General features: G+C 35.6%; 1 protein-coding gene and 1 long non-coding RNA gene across 4 annotated transcripts in view; one reads left to right on the top strand and one right to left on the bottom strand.

Annotated features, from left to right (window-relative positions):
• The window catches only part of PKIA (cAMP-dependent protein kinase inhibitor alpha), a 93,923-nt gene that overhangs the window by 35,432 nt on the left and 36,378 nt on the right, over positions 1-22,113 (top strand). The gene's annotated exons all lie outside the window — the stretch shown is intronic.
• LOC122904504 overlaps positions 7,127-22,113 on the bottom strand; it is a 100,177-nt gene continuing 85,190 nt past the window's right edge. Inside the window, exon 3 of the long non-coding RNA XR_006384212.1 lies at positions 7,127-7,172. This is a non-coding gene — a long non-coding RNA (uncharacterized LOC122904504). The remainder of the gene's footprint in view (positions 7,173-22,113) is intronic.

Here is a 22,113-nt window from a genome sequence, read left to right as displayed (position 1 = left end):
TACCTTCAAATATTATTAAACCTCTTGATGAAGTTTTCCAGATTAATCTGAATGGATTTATAAAATCTGATAAAATTTGATAAAAGGGGAACATCTAAATTTAATTTCTTTAACTTACTAAACAGCAACATATTTTGTCCAATTTACTTAACTTCAGAATTTTCATTTCTATAGTTTAAGCCAGGAGAAGCACTTTTATTGGCCTATTTTCTTTTCTAACATTCTAATACTAAATTGTTGTTAAATATTTTCATAAAATTATTAATAAAATGTTTTCATACCCAATCTGGAGGTACCTGGGTCTCTCAGTGGTTAAATGGCCAACTCTTGGTTTTAGCTCAGGTCATGATCTCCCTGTTGTGGGATGCAGCCCTGTGCTGTGCTTTGCACTCAGCATAGAGTCTGCTTGAGATTCTCCCTCTCCCTCCAGCTGACGCTCTCTCTATCTCGAATAAAAAATTTAAAAAAAAGAAAAAAGACACAACCTGAGCTTGCTAAGTGGTATAAAATTAATAAAATTAATAAAAACTGCACCTCACTGGAATCTAGGGTGTTACAGGATTTTTTTGTACACTTAGCTCTTCAATTGATTTGTTTTGGATTCTGGGTAAGTTATTTGGTACCTTGGTTAAGTGAGCTTGCGAAGAAATTTTGATCTATACATCCACTTCACATCGAGCTAATGGCTATGTTCACCAGTATTTTGTGGAAAGAATAGGTTACAGAGTGAAGAATGCTGGGTTTCCTTAAAAGCAATGCACTGTAATGCGTACATAAAGACTAGGCAATTACCAGGGAGAAATGGGCCCGTTAACAAAGGCCAAATATATGCAACTCTCTTCTTTTGCTGAAAATCTGTCCTAGTTTCCTGCCATTGTGTATTAAAATAATATTGCATTTTCCACTAATGTTACTATTATAATTCATGGGATATGTTTCCTACCAAAGGCACTGTATCCACAATATATTATAAAAGCAAAGGTATGATTATAAGATATCATATTCAGCTCATTAAAGTAGTAGAAGTCCCATGTATTTGAAAAGGATATACTTATGGGTGTTTGTGTGAGTTACATTACTGGCATCTTTTAAAAGAAACTGTCCAGTGAGGGGCTGGCTCACTCAGTTAAGCAACTGACTCTTGGTTTAGCTTAGGTCGTGTCTCAGAGTCATGAGATTGAGCCCTGTGTTGAGCAGGGTCCACTGGGAACTATCTTTCTCACTTCCTCTGCCACTTCCCCCTGCTCACTCTCTCTCTCTTGCAAATAAATAAATAAATCTTTTAAAAAAAAAACCCAAAAGGGGGACGCCTGGGTGGCGCAGTTGGTTGGACGACTGCCTCCGGCTCAGGGCGTGATCCTGGATCCCGGGATCGAGTCCCACATCAGACTCCCAGCTCCATGGGGAGTCTGCTTCGCTCTCTGACCTTCTCCTCGCTCATTCTCTCTCTCACTGTCTCTCTCTCTCAAATAAATAAAATAAAATCTTAAAAAAAAAAAAAAAAACCAAAAAACTGTCCAAGAAAGTTTGGAGTAATGAATTTTCACGTAGCATGAGGAGGTAATCAGAATCGTTCTCCCATATTTCTTTAATTCTGAGGTACCATATGTTGTATAATATGCCCTTAAATTAGTAACACTTTTTTTTGGAAATAGAAAAAGCTGTTATAGCAAATATGCACATTAGGAAAAAAAAAATTCGGTTTTTATAATGATAAAATGTTTTCAAACTGCAGTAAATATTTTTATTTACTTTAAAATTAAATTTAAATTTAATCTTAAATTCTACAGCAATTGTTAGAAATTTTTATTACATAGTCTTTGTTGAAGATAATTTATGATTTACTATGATTGATTTAGAAATTTCCATCCATTTTAAAATTCAGGACTTTGGTTAAAACCATCAATTATCTGAAATTCTGTCTCAGTGTATGAGAGGTCAGTGCCTCAGTTGATCCTGTAGTGAGTTTCGTGGAGGGTACAGCAGGTAGAGTCCTTGCTGAGTAATTTAGTGATAGTGAATGATGAATTGCTCCCAAGTTTGCTCATGATTCTGATCATTTGAAATCACTGAAATACCAAAAGAATGAGTATACAGCTACAAGGAAGAGTGAATATTTTAGCTTACTCACAATCTCTTTTGAAGCAAAGGGACATTGTGTGCCTAGGTGTAAAGAAATATATTTCTGGGAAAAAAATTCTACTTACAGTTAGAGATAGTGAACTCGGGAGCTTCATTTATTGCTAGTGAGAGTTTGGAGCCCTCTGGATATTGATTGACATGATGGGCTTATTTTAATCAGCAGTTACAAAGATTGACTAAGTGTTAGACATCAATAAGTAGAATACTAAGTAAAAATCAGCTTTTCCTGCTTGTACAAAACTTAGACACATCCTATCAAGCGGCAGAATTAAATAGGCAAGGGAAAATTTATTCAAGACTACTGCAATAGGGGAGAGATTGGACTCAACTCTGCTGAAAAAAAAAAAAAAAGGCTGGAAAGTTTTTCAGTGCTGGGGTGAATTAGTGGAATAGTAACTGGAGGACTCCAAGTGGTGAGATTGGTCAGAGGCAATTATGTCACCAGTGGTTTCTAACTGGCACTTCTTGAAGAAGACTCTTATCCATAGAGAATGGGGGTGCTATCTTTCTTGAATATGTTTCAAACATATGGCTCCAAGGTCATTGAGAAAGATATTCCTTGGTTGTAAAACTATTAAGAAGTTGGAAAAGATTTACATCTCAACAGGACAGAGAAAGAATTTATAGTTGCACGTTTTTGTTTTTTTTTTAAGCAAATGCTTTAAGTAAGGAGAGGTTAGGGGCATATAGTCAGGAAGAAACTGTCTAAAGCTTAGTCACGCAGTGCCTGGGTGGCTCAGTCCTGAAGCGTCTGCCTTAGGTTCAAGTTATGATCCCAGGACCCTGGGACTGAGCTCTGCATGGGACTCCCTGCTCAGTGGGAAGCCTGCTTCTCTCTCTCCTGCTCTCCTTGCTTGTGTTCCCTCTCTTGCTGTCTCTCTGTCAAATAAATAAATAAAATCTTAAAAATTAAATAAAGTTTAGTTATGCTGAGGGGAATGTAAGGCTGGTTGGTTGACCTACACTTGGAATGCAGGTACAGATCTATTGCCAACTCTAGAGAAAAGCCTATAAGAACAGGAAGGTCTCCTAATCTCCCATTCTCCCTAATCTGATTTAATGCTTCACTTATGTGTTCTCTTAGGGGCACAATCCTCCCATTCCCAGAATTTATGAGGTCTAATTGCAATTTTTTTGTCTCTTTCCTACAGTTGACACTAGACTATAAGCTTCATGAGGACAGGGATCCTGTTTACATTTCTAATCAAGACCTACTGTAATGCTTCCCTCTCTATAGTAGCTCAAATGATGCCTGCTAAAATAAACTGAATTCTGAAAAATTTAGAAAAAAGTAGCTGAGCTAGGAAGTAAGAATGTGGGAATTACAAATGAATTATGAGTCTTCAGTTTGGTAATGAATATGATCAGAGACCATGTATGTATTCCCAGAAGGTATGAACTATTCTAGTAAATCTTAGAAAACTGAAAGTGAGCCACGCACAGTGAAGATAATAATAAGAAAAGGAACTCACATTGAATGTTCTCTATATGGTAGATACCATGCTAGCATATCAGATTTAATCCTTTGAAAGGAAAGGAAAGTATTGCAAGCCCCACTTTATAAGTAAGGAAACGGACATATAATTATAAACTTAAATGACAGTAGTTTAAAGTTTTAGAAGGGCAAATAATCAACACTTTAAACTTTGTGTATCAGATCATACCCCTAAGAAGGGATCACCTCCAAAATAGAAATAGAATTCATACAGTATCAGGTGTATCTTTTTTTTTAAATTTTATTTATTTATTTGACTGAGAGATCACAAGTAGGCAGAGAGGTAGGCAGAGAGAGAGAGAGAGAGAGAGAGAGGAGGAAGCAGGCTTCCTGCTGAGCAGAGAGCCCGATGCGGGACTCTATCCCAGGAGCCTGAGATCATGACTTGAGCTGAAGGCAGAGGCTTAACCTACTGAACCACCCAGGCGCCCTCAGGTGTATCTTTAAATGCTAGAGACAAGGAAGGTTATAAAGAAAATAGATGATGTTTGGGGTGCCTTCCAAACTTGTGTAGGTAGTGTCAGCACAGGAGACTGTCTCTTGGCAGCACTGTCAGCTCTGCATTATTGGTTTGGCATTAGTGGGGCTCGTCTTATATTTAGGACATTCTTTATGATTCTTTAGTAACAAAATGTCTTTGTTTCTTTGATTCTGTTATCACTGAAAAGGATTATTTAAAGGAACCACTTGTTTTGTTTTTTTCTGATATACATTGGGAGTGTGATATATTAATTCTCACTATGTGCTAGAGATGTGCTGGTAGTCCCCTTATATCTCCCTTATATCTCTGGACAGGAAATATTAAGGCTACTGATGCCTGTCCCATCTGGATATTTCTGAACTGAAGAGGGAGGTCTGGGACAAAAGTAAACAAGTGAAGAGAATTTAATTAACAGTTCAGTTTGATATGAAAGCCTGATAAAATTCAATTACCCATATAAGTCTTAAATGGAACTTATTTTTCAAAATAATATGGATATATATTTTTTCTAGAACTTGGAGTAAAAGAAAAACAATAACTTAATCTAGTCAATAAAAGGAACATCTTCTTTATGTTTCTTTGAAATCCTTTGGTAAATCCCTTAACTTGTCATCTCACTGGTTTTACCCTTTCTAGGAAAAAAAAAGCATACTGAGAGGAAGTAAGATCTAATGCTTTTCCAGTGTACTGTTGGCATTCTTCCAAGTCTTCTGTAAAACACTATTCTATCACTTATATTCCTATAGAACTAGGAATTGCAATGAAGAACCCTCTTACATAGCTTCTTATACAAAAGCCTCTTAGACAAAAATATCAAGATATTCTTAAAGAAACTATATACAAATGGGCATATAAAAATTGTTAGTAATCATCATGGTCCAATAAGAATGCAAGGTTGCTCAGCAACAAGATCAGGCAAACTTAACAAGAAAATGCATGGAAACAATGGTGAAAAGTGATTGAAACCTTAAAAAGGCAAAATCTTTGAACTAAATTTTTGTAAGAAGATAACACATCATGGGGAGAACGAGTTGTTTATTTATTTAAAGATTTTATTTATTTATTTGACAGAGAGAGACACAGAGAGAGAAGGAATTCAAGCTGGGGGAGTGGGAGAAGGAAAAACAGGCTTCCCGAGGAACAAGGACCCCAATCCCAGGACCCTGGGATCATGACCTGAGCCAAAGGCAGATGCTTAATAACTGAGCCACCAAGGTGCCCCTTATTTCTATTTTAAAGATTTTATTTTTATTTATTTGACAGAGAGAGAGAGAGATCACAAGTAGGCAGAAAGGCAGGCAGAGAGAGAGAGCAGGCTCCCCACTGAGCAGAGAGCCCAATGCGGGGCTCGATCCCAGGACCCCTGAGATCATGACATGAGCTGAAGGCATAGGCCTAATCCACTGAGTCACCCAGGTGCCCCAAGAATGAGTTTTTTAATCTAAGAATTGTTTTCTGATATTGGTGCATCATTATTTCAAGGCTAAACACCAACTACTTTCTGTAAAGTAGATAAACCAATAGTACTTCTAGTCTTCACATAATTTAGGATACTTAAAAATGTTTTTTTATCAGGGTTAGCTTGAAAATACACAAATACATAATTAATGGACCACACCCATTAATTATCATTAAAACTGTAGAGTTATATAAAGGTGCTTACAAAAATAAGTAAACACTGCAAGTATATTGTTTAAACTACAAGTGTTCTATTTTTATGTCATCATATATAACCAAAAATTATATTCTTATCTTTGAAATTTGAACATACCACACACAAGCAAACATACATTGTCTAATTCTCATTTCCAGGTTTGTTTGTTTGTTTGTTTTTTTAAAGAACTCACAAAGCATTGTCTCTTTGGGAATATTAGATTGACTAATTTTTGACTGGTTTGACTGACTGGGCTAATTTTATACTATACTACCTGTAAAATTACTGACTTGCTTCTGCTAGAAACAATAAAATAAACATGGTACAAATGAGTTCTCTCAACGTAAATGCATAAACACTCAGCAAATTCAGTTACAGAATAAACTCAGGCCTCCTGAATGGAGAGACAGAAAATCCGATCCTAGTCCTGTCCCTGCTTTCAACAAGTCACTTAACCATTGTAGACCTCATCTTTCTCCTCTATAATAAAGGAGACCTCCAAAATTCTTGCTAGGTCAAATACTCCTAACATCCATGTCCATTAATTCTTCTCATGGAAGAAGTGGTTGTTTTATTGAATTGGTTATCTGGTTACCATCTTTATGAGAGTGTTAAAAGTAGCAGGCCCCGGGCACCTGGGTGGCTCAGTGGGTTAAAGCCTCTGTCTTCGGCTCAGGTCATGATGCCAGGGAGCCTGCTTCCTCCTCTATCTCTGCCTGCCTCTCTGCCTTCTTGTGATCTCTGTCTGTCAAATAAATAAATAAAATCTTAAAAAAAAAAAAAAAGTAGCAGGCCTATCCATCAATACTATTCATATGTCTAGCAGAAAAATTTCCTTACTGGTTTCCTTTTTGCTTTTTCTTTGTGTGTGATTATATGTTGCAGAGCTAATTTTTAGTTGTGGAAGCTTAAAGCATGCAGGGGCAGATGAAATAGCCACAGCCCTCTGTACCAAGCCATTCTGTTTTAAAACAACTGGATTTTTGCAGTCTTTAGAAGAGGGCTAGATGAGCACATCTGTTCACTTTTCTTAAGAAGTTTTATAACAACATCACCAAAAGGTCATCCTTAAACAGTCAGACAAGGTCAACAACAGAATCCTGGAAAATAGCCAGTATATCAACAAAACAAACACAATGGACTGTTTACAGATATTAAGTTCAAATAGGCAGCAGAATACAAGAGTTGGGGGAAGATATGGGAGAGCTACTTTACAGACCTAGCAAAGAAATAGTTTCAAGAGATGCCTCATATTAAACTGTTGAGAACCAACAACAGTAACCAAACCTGGCCCCATTACTTGGTAAAGGTGTTACTTACAAAGAAGTTGGAAGCAGCAAGTCCAAAGTATGAGTCACAGAAGTGGATTCATGGGCCACACCCACACTGGGTCCTCTATTCTATTTGCAAAACAAAGAGAAATTGATGTAAATATTTTAATTACAAGTAAGTGAAACAGTGGTTTTTAATCCCACCAGTTGATGCCAGGCCAGGTTTTCTATTATGCAACTGAGGATGAAGGCCTGTTTCCTGAAAGTAAAGTAGTAGAGATGATACACTTTTCCTCCCATGAAAATACCACTTTTATTAATAATTCTAAAGGAAAAAAAAAATTTTATCAGAGTATACATTAGAAAAGTATCACATTTAAATCTAGAAACTTAATATTGACATAAGAAACAAGTAAGTTTAGGAGGAGAGAAAGTCACAGAAATCATCAAGGAAGACTTTGCACCTTCAGCTGAAATTTGTTAAATTATAAACAGAAATGAAGAAATCTCTGCAATTTGTATTCCATTCATGATTCAGGGAAACGACTTGGGAGTTTACTAGCATGACAAGTAACCTGCTGGGGAATATAGATACCACTAATACAGAAACAATGATATAAGATAGAGAAATAATTTTTTGTAGCAAAGGATTTCACCAGCTTTTTAAAATTTTTTTTTAAGATTTTATTTATTTATTTGACAGATGGAGATCACAAGTGGGCAGGCAGAAAGGCAGGCAGGAGGAAATAGGCTCCCGGCTGAGCAGAGAGTCTGATGAGGGGCTTGATCCCTGGACCCTGGGATCATGACCTGAGCCGAAGGCAGAGGCTTTAACCCACTGAGCCACCCAGGCACCCCTCACCAGCTTTACAAGAGAGGATTTTATGGTTGACACCTGGATCATCTTGTAGTTATACCCATTAAAATTTTTAGATTATGTGGAATACCTAAATATATGGGGCGCCTAAATATATACTTAGGAGAAACAGCCAATCAATTATACACAATATATTACAGTAGTAAACATTTGATTTTTGTCAATAATTTTGCGGTCTTTTTGTGGTTTTAAAGAGCCTAATTTTTAAATAAAAATTGTTTCAGTTTGGGAAGTGAGAAGTTTAAAATAATATCAGCCAGATTTCTTCAAGGTACTTTCTGATGCTCAAAGTGGGCAGGCTACAAAATGGTGCATGGCCAAGGCCATGTAGGAATGTGCCTGTTTCTTGCAGTTTGAATTATATTATACATTCTGTAAGATACAGGGGCACACAGTATAAGTTAGGTGTAACCTTCAAAACTTCCGTGTCTAACTGACTAGAATAGACCTGAGGCAAAACTACAATGTTTGCTTAAGTTTCATCAAACTCTACTTCCTTAGTCTTTCCCCTGTGAATCTATCATTCTATTCCCTCTGTTACCTAATACCCTCTGCAGAAATCAAATGCCCTCAAGTTCTCTTCCCTCCTACACATCATCAAAATTTGCTTTTGGATCATTCAGGCTAAGGAAAAAAATGACTAAGATCTTAAGGTATAATGGATATTTGAATTTCAATGGGAAAGAAAGATTTGGGTTAAAGGGATGAGGTTTGGAGATAAAGGGGTGAGAACTGACTGTCAAGCATCTGTTAGTAGATGGGAAGATATTTTTAGGCATTGGATCTTTCTTGTATTTCCAATCATAAGGCTAGTCCTGCAAGCCATATATAGTTAGAGAGAAGTGATTGTATGAAATGATCAAGATACCAGTAAATAAAAATAATGTCTTCGGAGCTCATAAGTAAGATGTAGATAAACTTAAAGAGTACACAAAAATTGCTCCCTGTTTCCTGAAAGCAAACTAGCTAGCAGAGAAAAGGAGTTTGATAAACTGGCCTTGGTGTTGGTGAATGGCAAGAAGAATTCAGTGTGAAATTACAGATGGAAAGTAGGTCAAATGATATGTGTGTATATATCCATGTGTGCTGTATAGAAGCCATCTCTGTCATTTAGGAAAAGGCGTCCAAAGTTAATGTACTGAGAAAAAACTATAAAGTTTGACATCATTTTATTGCTAAATTGGGTCATATTTGAGAAATGAATCATTGGCAATGACTTCTTTGAAAGGTCTCCTAAGGCTATTGATTTTTTTTTTTTTTTTAAATGACACTTGTGCAAGGAGGTTGTTCTGAAAGGACACAGATAGATAATACTACTTGTTAAGGATTTTGGCAGCAGTAGTTGAGCAAAAACTATAATATGATAGAAAGCACAGTTTTCTTTGTCTCCTTACAAAGTTAAAATGAAAAGTGAAAAGACCTCTGAATTTTATTTTATATTTAGCAATTATGTAAATAAAACAGATTGATTTTACAACACATATGGTTATTCATTCAGTCACCCAAAAAAAAAAAAAGCCAAAACAAACACATTTGCTTTGAAATGATTCCTCAACATGAATGTATTTCATATTTAGAATCAGATAGCAAAAGGAGACTGTTTCATTTACACGGATCAGTATTTAGTAGTTATTGATCGTTATTTGTGAAAAACAAATTAATTTTCTAACATTCCATCGTTTATTTTTTTTTAACAAAAGTAGGCTTTTATTTTTTCTTGTCAAATGTTTCTTTGTTAAGAAGTGAAGAAAAAAGGAGTTACTAATTCTAAGCAAGTCAGCTCCTTGATTTCCCTGATGATTATGAATATGAATAGAGGCTTTCTCTATAGTATAGTAAGTCTTAATCAAAAAAAAGACTGGTTCTAACATATTCTACAAAGGAAAGTATGCCAAGACATAGTCAGCAATCTTTTTAAAAATTTTCTTAAGTTTAAAAATTTTTATACTTTGCATGAATTCTACATTTCTCCTAAATCATTTTTACTGTGGAATACATGATGCTATAATACTAAATTTATGAATAAAGTTTTATAAGTTTCATATATATCCATATCTTATAATGGTAACATTTAAATCAAACAATAAATTGTTATTGTTTCACAAACTAGGAGATAATTGCTCTGATAACAAGCAAAAGAAGCTGACAGGAAAGATAGATTTTCCGCTCTTGGCTCTTTATTGCGAGACTGTTTACTCTACTTAGCCAATTAATGGCAACACATGACAAAATTTTCCTGTCTCCTGATTAATTAACTATAATTTCACTGGCTTTGTTACTGCTAAAGCTCCACTAGTTCTCTATGTGATTATCCATCATATTTTCCTCTTTGAACTTCCTCATATTCAGAAACCCTGTGTCATTAACTTGTCCAGTAATATCTGTTATAATCAGAAAAAGCAAAGAGGAATGAATATAATGCCAATATAACCATTAATTAGAAGCCATGTTTTAGGGTATTAAAACGGAAGAGGATTAGAAATGATAGTTTAGTTTTAGGAAAGTTATATAGTATATAAATGGAACCCCAAATGGCACCAGAGATAATTTTCCAGAGATTTAATATATCTGATATACATCCAGTTTGTGCCTATGGATGAACAACTAGTAGTAAAGGAGGCCCAGAAACACTTCTAGACAAATGAGGTTAATAAAATGAAGTAATAATGGTACTATTTACCTCAAACATTTCTTAGGCTTTCTTTGCTTATTATGCTAGAAAGTATCTGACAGGATTGGAGTAAAAGCATTACAGTGACTTCACCATTGTGGATCATGAACAAAATAACTCAGGGCAAGGAAAGAAATGAGTAAAGCAAGAAGAAAAAAGAGAAATAAAAGAGCTGAAACATTATTTCTTGGCCGTCAGGTGCTAGGAGAGTTTACTTGTGCTTACTTAATCTTCAAAATGCTATTGTCAGAATGTACCCATTTTATAGAAAAGCAACTGAGGCTGTTCAGCTACAGGTTGCACTTAATTATCTGCCAGGTTTTCAAGCCTGTAATGAGGACAGTCAGGGCAGGAATTTCAGTCCTGGTCATATCATAACCTGGTGGAGATACCATTCTGTAAGCTCAGAGTTTTGAACCAATTTTTGACATAAAATATTGACATAAAATATTGTCTTTCTTGAGGATGATAGTCTGTGTTCTAAGAGCAACTATAATTCTTTACCCTGTAACAATTTTTCTGAGTTATTTGTGCCAACTAAAAGGTTTTGATTGGTTTTTATATTAACAAAGCCCTGGAATTACATGGAAAATGATGTGAAGAGTTATTTATTTGTTCGATTATTTTTAGGGAAGGGATACAGAGCTGTTATCAGATTCTCAAAATGCAATCAAATATTATCTAATAGTTTATATTAAATGATGTAATGAATACTTCTTCTAGATCCAAATGCTATAATAATTATTGTTATTAAAATTTTATTTTTAAGCAATCTCTATACCCAACATTGGGCTTGAACTCAGAACCCTGAGATCAAGAGTCACATGCTTTACCGACTGAGACCTACAATTATTTTTAATCTATATATATCCCTCAAATCTCTATTATCTCGATTTAAATGAGGCATAGAGAAGTCCAAATAAGTGACAGAGTTGGAATTGAAATTCAGGTCAGTTTCAACTTGAGAACTACTAATTCTATACCCTGCAGTGCCTCTCATCGTAGATAATCAATACATGTCTGTTTATTTCCTTTACCCCATTAAGGAATCAAAAAGTAACGAGTACAGATTGGTTTTAATGTAGATGCTAGAATAAAAATGACAGCCAGCAGCTACTGAATATTCATATTTTGCTTGAAGCTGAGCATTAAGTACTCTATAGGCATTCTTTTATTTAATCTCACATATATATTACCTACCCTCTGAAGTAGGTTGTATAAATATGCTAAAGTGATTGAAATAACATGATCAGGTACCAGCAGTGAAACTGGGAACAAACTTCCTGGACTGATGGTTGAGTTTTGACCAAGACATTAAGAGAAGGCATGAGCACTGGTGAGAGGACTAGAAAGCTATTCATAGTAGGAGAAAGCACTAATGTAAGCGCTGTACTGCTTTGCTTAAGAACTGTGGACGCTTATAAGGGGAAAACTGGACTTCTAATGAAAACTGAAAGGTGGTTTATTCTTGCAGTATTAAAAAAATATAAACTGGTATCTCTTGATCTCTTCATGTTTGAACATGACTGTTTTATGGATGTGTTGACATAATGGATCCAAATTCTCTTTCAGATCTTGAATAAATGTATTACAGAGATAGAGTCCATGGAGCTATCCTCCCAAGTCCGTAAATACATCCCCATCTCCCTATCCTCCTTTTTGAAGTATTTTACACTCTGTGAAAATAGAACTACCCTATGACCCAGCACTTGTACTACTAGGGATTTACCCCAAAGATAAAAATATAGTGACCTGAAGCAACACCTGCACTCCAGTGTTTATAGCAGCAAGGTTCACAATAACCAAACTCTGGAAAGAGCCCCGATTTCCACTGACGTGTGAATGGATAAAGAAGATGTGTTATAGGGGTGCCTGGGTTGCTCAGTTAGTTAAATGTCTGCCTTTGGCTCAGGTCATGATCCTAGGGTCCTGAGATCCAGCACTGCATTGGACTTTCTGCTCAGCAGGGAGTCTGTTTCTCTCTCCCTCACTCCCCCTGCTTGTATGCACTCTCTCTCTCTTTCTCTCTTTCACTGTCAAATAAATAAAATCTTTAAAAAGGAAAAAAGATGTGGTATATGTACACAATGGAATATTACTCAGCCATCAAAAAAAATCTTGCCATTTGCAACAACATGGATGGAACTAGAGGGTAATATGCTAAGCAAAATGAGTCAATCAGAGAAAGACAATTATATGATCTCACTCATTTGTGGAATTTAAGAAACAAAACAGGATTATAGAGAAGAGAGGGAAAAATAAAACAAGACGAAATCAGAGAGGGAGAGAAACAATAAGAGACTCTTAATCACAGGAAACAAACTGAGGGTTCCTGGAGGGGAGGGGGGGTAGAGAGATGGGGTAACTGGGTGAGGGACATAAAGGAGGGCACATGATGTAATGAGCACTGGATATTATATAAGACTGATGAATCACTGAACTCTGTCACTAATAATACGTTATATGTTAATTAATTGAATTGAAGGAAGGAAGGAAAGAAAGAAAAGAAAAAAAAGAAAAAGGAGAGGAAAGGAAAGGAAGGAAAGAAAGTGTTTTACACTCTGGAAAAAGAATAGCAATAACAAACGCAATTTCTTTTTATGTATAGTTATTCATCTAGTCACGAAAACCCAGCTTGATATATTTATGCCAATGTATAAAATGAAGTTTATAACTCATGCCAAAGAATAAAATGAAATTTGTAATTCATTTAATTAGTTCTTCCTATAAAATTTTATTTATTCCTACAGCATATATTGTCACATGAAGATTTTTGGTATTATTATGGTATCAGTTTGATACCCTAGATCATCTGAATGTGTTCTCCATTTATGTGTTTGTTTGTTTGCTTATTAGAGAGGGAGGGAAAAGAGTCAGAGGGAAAGAGAATCTTAAGCAGGCTTCATGTCCAGTGCTGAGCCCGATGTGGAGCTTGGTCCCAAAACCCTGAGGTCATGACCTGAGCTGAAATCAAGAACCAGATACTTAACTGACTAAGGCACCCAAGTGCCCCTGGGCTCCCTGTGTTTAAATAATAACTCACACAAATCTTTCTGAAAGAATATTATAATTAATCCCCCTAAATAATTTATAATTCTGTATGCTCTGCTTTCACACATATTTGGCATCATTTTTACTTTCACTACTCATTTAATGTGTTTGCAAGCCTTTTGTTAAAATACCTGGTGTACAGGTCGTTTCCTGATTGCCATATGTGGAATACTGATTCTGTTTGCATTTGAGAGTTACTAGTGTTTACAACTAACAGAGTCTTTGGACTTGAAGGAAATACAGTGCTTCCTTTTGTTACTCTCAGAAAAGAATATTTGTAAATCTCCATTACTGATTAAAGAAAACTGATTTATTATTGTAAATTTGACACTTTCTTTTAATCCAACCACAAAACGTTAGTCTATAAGCTATTAATTTTATTATATATAACTATATTATAATTACAACTATATTATAAATTAACTATACTTTTTTCTCCATCAAAGCAAAAGAAAATAGGGGTGCCTGGGTGGCTCAGTGGGTTAAAGCCTCTGCCTTCGGCTCAGGTCATGATCCCAGGGTCCTGGGATCGAGCCCCGCATTGGGCTCTCTGCTCAGCAGGGAGCCTGCTTCCTCCTCTCTCTCTCTGCCTGCCTCTCTGCCTACTTGTAATCTCTGCCTGTCAAGTAAATAAATAAAATCTTAAAAAAAAAAAAAAAGCAAAAGAAAATAACATTTTGTAAAAAAAAGAAATGTTTTTCCTCTCCTCATCTTGAGTCATTGCTCTCCTCTTCTTTGAAAGTTAGTTCTGAGTAAGATGTATTTATAGCTCATTGAAATCTTGGCAAAGCCAGTTTAGCCATCCCTTTGAGTAATAACTCATCTTATATTGAAATATCTTAAACATATGAAGAATAATAGCTCATGTGATAAGTATTACTGATGTGGAGACTTGATTCATCAAGGAGAATATGTTGGAAATAGAAATGGACAGTGGCAGAAAAAAAATTATTTTTAACTAACATTACCTTGATATTTAGACCAGTAGCTAAGAAATAGTGTGAAGAGCATAAAAATAGGTTTTATTCATTTCAAGAAAGTAGGATATTTGCACATCATTTAACATTTATTAGGCATGTTCCTATAATCTGGAAGGTTATATGCATCATTTAGTTTAAATGCATTCTTTTGTAGTAGTGTTATCCCTGTTTGCAGATAGGAAACAGAAAGATTAAGAATGTTACCTAATTCTAGTAAGTAGGAAAACCTAAACTGATCTAATTCCAGAGCAAAGCTCTTTTCTGCCATCAGTGGGATTTTTATCTCTGAAAATTAATGAACTCTTACCAGCTTTCTTCCAGAAAAATGGATAAAGAAACAACATGAGGGATGACATATCACTAAATGATTGGTGGGTTTGGAGTTGCTTCTACTGATAGATCTTTTGCAAAATCACTTTCCTCTGAGATAGAATGCTTTAAATATTTTCTCTGAAGACTTTCCTAAATTATACATATCAGAAAACTATTTTGCTTCGGAGCTCCTGGGTGAAGCCAACTCTTTTTTCGTTCTTTCTCTTTCTTTCTCTCTCTCTCTCTTTTTTTTTTTTTTTTTTTTTTTTAGATTTTATTTATTTATTTGCCAGAGAAGAGAGACAGCGAGAAAGGAAACACAAGCAGGGGGAATGGGAGAGGGAGAAGCATGCTTCCTGCCGAGCCTGATGTGGAGCTAGATTTCAGGACCCTGGGTTCATGACCTGAGCCAAAAGCAGATGCTTAACAACTGAGCCACCCAGGCATCTCTAAGCAGCCAACCCTTGATTTCTACTCTGGCCTCAATTCTGGGTCCTGGATTCAAGCCCTGCCTCAGGCCTCTCTCAGCCCAGAGTCTGCTTGAGGATTCTCAGGCTCCCTCTGCCTCCCCTTGCTTCTGCTCACACACACGCTCTCTCTCTAAATTAAAAAAAATAAATCTTAAGGAAAAAAAAGAAAAATGAGAAGTGTTTTGTTTGTTTGTTTGTTTTTAATTACACTTAGATGCCAGTATTGAGTATTGTACTATATACCTTACATCTGCCAGGATTTGAGGTAAGATGTGTCTACAAACTGTCCATTACATGGTGACTTCTTTCTGTTATTGTGAAGTAGACATAATTTAGTAATTATGAGGGGATAAAAGAGAGGAAACACTGCCTCTTGGTCCTCAACATCATACTGTTAGCCTACCCCAGTGCCCTAGGCTGATTCTTCCTCACCTTTGTTGCCCCTTAGTACAGAGAGCATGTTTTTGTGATCCTCTCTTATAGTCTTCTCTCCAAGAGCATACATAAACACAAGCTTTTCAAGCAGCTGGTTTGTGCCAGGTAGTGTTAGGGTCAGTTTCACCCATATACATATAATTTTGCACTTCTCTGGTAGGGTCCTTGCAGACAATACAGCATCATGGTTAAGAGAACTGGTGATCTTCTGAGTCCAAATAGTGCCTACACCTATGACTAGCTGTTTAACCTTGAAGCCCCTTAAAAGCATCAGATTTCTCATTTGGAAAATGGGATAATAAATGCACCTACTGTATAGAGTTAATGCGTAAGTAATATAATATGAGATGGTACATGTCAGGCATTAGCACAGTGCCTTGCTCTTAGTAGTAATAGCTGCTCTTACTGTTACCTTGTATTTCCACTCTCAACAAGGTGCTTAACATAGACTAGATTTTAGCAAATACTTTGGAAATTGAACTAGTTCTAAAATTCAAGTGATGCATCAATGCAGAGTAATAGCCCCCCTCCTATAACTTCTCCCACAGAAAGGGAAAACAGAAGAAGCCAATATAAAATAAATTTTATGTACTCTAAACTTCTCATCCAGCACCCATCAATAAAATAATATTCCTGAACCCCAGCAAGTTGAGAATTTTTCAAATCACACTATTTGAAAATAGTTGGGTTTCACTAATCTAACATGCCCCAGGACTGTAGGGTCACTAAGCTTATATTAATACAATCTAGTTGAGACTAATGATGATAATTAATGAACCATTTATGAGATCATAGGGGCTTTTTAAAATTTATTATCCACACTTCATAGAGGCACAGCTATTTTTTAAAAAAATTTTATTTATTTACTTGAGAGAGAGAGTGAGCGAGAGAGGGAGAGAGAGAGGAGAATGCGCAGGAGCCAGGGGAGGAGCAGAGAAACAGACAGCCCACTGAGCAGGATGCCTGATGCCGGACTCAATCCAATCCCAGGACCCTGGGATTATGACCTAAGCTGAAGGCAGACTCTTAAATACCTGAGCCACCAAGGTGCCCCACCATTCTGTTTTTTTGTAGGAGACTCAACAGTCAAGGTAATCTTTAATCTTTTAAAAAACACAAATCATCTATTTTTCTGAAAATAAATAAATTGGAAAAAAAATGAAAAAAAAAAAAAACACAAATCATGATATTATTGGCCTGCTTCTCACCTCTAAAGACTATCTACTCTGAAGAGACTAAAATATGAAAGATTGAGTGAAGCTTATGGATACCATATGCTCTGGCCACCTGCTACAACTTTCTCCAACCTTCACTCGTTCTAGGCTCATTTGCCTCACATCTTTGCACTCATTGATCCTTTTACCTAGACCACTTACTCTCTGACCATTAATGTCTCAATTCAGATGTTGCTACTGTTGTTTTGGCCAGAGACGTGCCTCCTCGGTGCCTCTCTATCCCATTATCCAGGTAAATTTCTGTCACTATATGAAATTTCTTTACATCTTTACTCTGCTTCCCCCACCTTTGGGGCTTCGCTTAAGAGCAAGAACTTTGTGATTGTCCTTAACCACTGAATCCTCCAAGGCTTTCAAAAGAGACAGGGGCATAGAAAGTGCTAAGGAAATGAGTAAATGAGTAAATATGTGAATGAATGAAAAAAAATTCTACAATGAATGAAAAAAAACCACTAGAACATTTCTTTTTCAAAAGAACAGAGGAATGAGAAATAATTTCATTCAATAAGAATCAATCATACTTAGTTACTGATGTCTGACTTAGAAGTTTATATTCAATAAAAAATGTCCCTTTGCTTTCTGGTTCCTTTATAATTATTAATTAAATTTTGCATACCAATCCATGAGACATTATTTAATTTGTCTACTCTAAACTCTTTACTTACCCAGCATTAACTCAACCCAGGATATCACTGATTAACTCAGCCCAGGATATCACCAATAAGGCTTATCTCACAGGTTTACGGGGAAAATAAACATATATATATATATATATATATATATGGTATATATAGAAAACTCATAGGTTATATATAGGATCTATCTATCTATCTATCTATCTATGTAATTCTAATATAGTGTCTTAGAATCATTTCTGGCACATGAAAGCATTATAGAAGTACTGATTACTGCCATTAGTATTATTATGAGAACTAATGTTGAGAATAATCCTTCATATAGTTGTATATTCCACTGAGGATAAATAAGACTAATAGAATATTTAGAAATCAGATTAAAGAAGGTGAGCCACTAAAATATACTGAGATAGAAGGTTATGGGGCTGTAAAACCATAAAAGCATAAAGCTTTCTGGTTTTGTTTTCCTTTTTAAAGAAGGAAAGAACCTAGAAATATGAGGACAAAAACTATCCATTGGCTATGCTGACTTGGAGACAGCTGGTGACCTTTATAAGTAAAATTTCAAGGCAGTGGGCAAAGAGGTTAAGGTTAGAGAAGCCAGATGGAACTAAATTATAAAGTAAATGGGATGTGAGAAAATGGAAACAATAAATGAAGATAATTTTCAAAAGCTGAGCCATGAACTGGGTAAAGAAGATAGGCAGGGGGACGCCTGGGTGGCTCAGTTGGTTGGACGACTGCCTTCGGCTCAGGTCATGATCCTGGAGTCCTGGGATCGAGTCCCGCATCAGGCTCCCAGCTCCACGGGGAGTCTGCTTCGCTCTCTGACCTTCTCCTCACTCATGTTCTCTCTCACTGTCTCTCTCTCAAATAAATAAATAAAATCTTTAAAAAAAAAAAAAAAAAAAGAAGATAGGCAGGGATCAAGGGACATGTTGCATGTATACTATTTAACATTTTAAGTAGAAGTTACTAGTCTAGAATAAGTTGAATTTTGATGGAAATAATTCGTAAGGAGTATTTGAGTTGTAGAGAATGCAGTGCTGTGAAGTACTTTAAAAGATGAGAGAAAATGGAATGCACACTATGTGTAATGTGAATAGCTTTTTAACTTCAATTCTTAAAACAAAAAGGAAAGATCAGTGCAAATGCTAATGAATTAATGGATTTGACAGTAAGATATTTACTAACTTCTATTTGCTTAATGACATATGAGGTGATCATCTTCTGAGAGCAAGGGAGGTAGAGAGGATAGAGGGAAATTTGAGAAGATTGGAGAAGAATTGTAAAAAAAAAAAAAAAAAGTCCTTTAAGAACTAGAAAGTACTTACTGTTAAGTCAGAGCCATATTTCCAGTCTTGAAAAACCCATCTGAAATTAGTAATCTTTCACTTATTGGAATACCAATTTGCCCTGTCATGTGATATTTTTCTCCAGCTACCTGGTTATAAGTTAGCAAGAGACAACAATGTGAGAGATGACAGTCAAGAAAAAATAGAATTAGTATTTTTTTAAAGATTTTATTTATTTATTTGACACAGAGAGAGAGCTCAAGCAGGTAGAGGGAGGCAGAGGGAGAGGCAGGCTCCCTGTGTGTGGAGTTCAGTCTGAGGACCATGGGATCATGACCTGAGCCAAAGGCAGATGCTTAACCAACTGAGCTACCCAGGTGCCCAAAATACAATTAGTATTTTAAATACATATGTGATGTTCAACCTCAGTAGTTATCAAAAAATTCAGAGAAATGGAACATGAGGTTTATCAATTTAGCAAAATCAAAAATTTTATATAATATCTTATGTTGGCAAAGTTCTTGGCAATATAATTTAATCTGATCTTTTGAAAAGTAATTTGGTAATGTCTAGCAAGATAAAAAATGTCAGAGGTTTTACACATTAATTTTAATTTTGGAAACTTACTCTAATAAATTATATTTAGAAAATTATTATATAAATAAAGGTGTTCACTGAAATGTCATTTTTAATAAAAAAATTTAAAACATCTTTTTAATAGTCAACAATAGGGGAATGTTTTAGTTAATTATGTCTCCTTAGGAAATTACAGTTATTATAATTTCAAGACAATGCAGCAAACTAGGATGTTTAATGATGAAAGAATGAAGAAAGCGGATTTCAAAATTGTGTCCACTTTGTGACAACTATGTAAACATATGAATATTTATTATAAATTAAACCAAAATAAAAATGTAAAAGCCCTGTAACAGTTTGGGAATTTTCTCTTTGTTTCAAAATATGTTTTAACATGGTCCTTTTATAATTTTGCTTTTTGAGAGGAGTAGTGAAGGAGTTTTCTCACCTTTTCTTAAGACTTTCTGGTTTTCATATCCTGTTTCATTACATAGCTTCAAATAAAGTCAACAGTTCTATCATCAGAGACTAGATTTATTTTATAGTTCATATTTCAAGTTATTTGGTATTAAAAAGACCTGATGCACTTGGAAGTGCTTTAAAAATATTTCAAGATCATTTTTTTTGTGTGCTTAACCTTTCCTAGTATGGATATTAGGAAGACTACTTAAAATTGCTAGCCATTCATTTCTATGTTTCTCATTTTTATTCACCTATATTCATAGAAATGATAACAAATGAGTCTGCAGTACATCTGCCAATTTCTTAAACCCTCTATTATCCACATTATGAAACCGCATTGATATGAATGCTTCTAGTATTTTCAGAGCTCTTCAGTTACTGAATTATACTTTGACTCTCTGTAATAATTATCTTATGTAATGTAAAATTTGGACTCAGCTTCTGGAAGCCTTTTAATTTCTTAGTTTAAGAGTGAGAGATCCTTAATTCAGCATTATGATTAATGATTATTTGCATAGTTAGGAGTTCTAAACTAACAATCTAAATTGTTGGTAATTCAGCATTATGATTAATGATTATTTGCATAGTTAGGAGTTCTAAACTAACAATCTAAATTGTTGGTTGATGGATACCTGGCAGTACTCTTGTCATGTCTCAGAAGTTCCCTGTTTAAACTCTTTCTCAGTCTCTCTCTCTCCACCTCCCTCTCAATCTCTCTCTCTCTCACACACACGCGTATTATACTTAGGAGCACAGGCTCTTGCAATATAAAGTCTAAAGTTATAGTTCCAATTCTGTTGTTTCTGGGCCTTTCATTTTAGGTGAGTAACCTAATCTGTGAGCCTTTTTATTGTCATCTGTAAAATGGAGATTTCAATTATAACAATCTTCAGAACATCCCTAATCATTTTAGAGCTCCTTTTACAGAGTCAGATACAAAGCAGGCACTTTATATGCCTGATTTTTATTACTTTTTTTATTATTTAGGTCTTGCTTTTCCCTGAGTTTCTGAGTCTCCATAATGAAATGCAATTTCCAGTAAATTGAGTAACTCTTGTTATCAGCAAAGATTTTACTGAGTTGATTACTTTTCAGCACAACCCAGATTAGTTTTCTATATTTTTTATTTTTATTTTTTTTGCCTTATGTAGGTGTTCAGTAAAGATTTATTTAATAAATAATTGAATAGATGACTGCAGTGGATGAATGCTTAAATGCTACGTCTTGAGAAGGTAGAACACATGACACAGTGGAACAGATGAGAAAAGGATCCCTGGGGGAAAACATGGCCAACTCACTTTTGTGTCCAGGGTCAGACTATAAGAACTGCTTCATTTTGAAAAATGCAAAGGAGAGGGGCCCTGGGTGGCTTAGTTGGTTGAGAGTCCACCTCTTGATTTCAGCTCGTCATGATCTCACAGTCCTGGGATCAAGTCCTGTGTTGGGTGTTGGGCTCTTCACTCAGCAGAGTCTGCTTGAGGATGCTCTCCCTCTGCCCCTTCCCTCACTTATACTCACACTCTCTCTCTAAAGTAAATAAATAAACCTTAAAAAGAAAAAAAAAAGCCCACACAAAGGAGAACTTGTTAAATAACTTACTTTAGGGGTTCCTGGGTGACTCAATTGGCTAAGCATCTGCCTTTGGCTCAGGTCATGGTCCCAGGGTCCTGGGATTGAGCCCCACGTGGGACTCCCTGCTCAGTGGGAAGCCTCCTTCTCACTGTCCCTCTAACTGCTCCCCTTGCTTATGCTCACTCTCTCTGTCAAATAATAAATAAATAAATAAATAAAATCTTTTAAAAAGTGGGTAGGGAATGTATAACAGCAAAGACTTCATAGACTGAAATACTAATACATCATTTTGAAAACATAAAATATGTTAACCAAAATTGTTATGTCTTCCATTAATATTTCACTGTACTTTAGACATTGCTTACAGTCATCTCTGCCCTCTGAAGTGGGATCATGGCCTTGGTACACATTAGTCATATAAAAGATGAAGCACTGAAAGGAATTCAGCATTTAAAGACAATTTGCTTTGATTTATGCCATGCTTCTTCCAAAAGATGAT

This window comes from Neovison vison, chromosome 4 (genome assembly GCF_020171115.1).
Source record: "Neovison vison isolate M4711 chromosome 4, ASM_NN_V1, whole genome shotgun sequence".
In the NCBI taxonomy this organism is placed as follows: Eukaryota; Metazoa; Chordata; class Mammalia; order Carnivora; family Mustelidae; genus Neogale; species Neogale vison.
The sequence above is the reverse complement of the archived record's forward strand: the minus strand, read 5'-3'. Positions and strand labels throughout refer to the sequence as shown.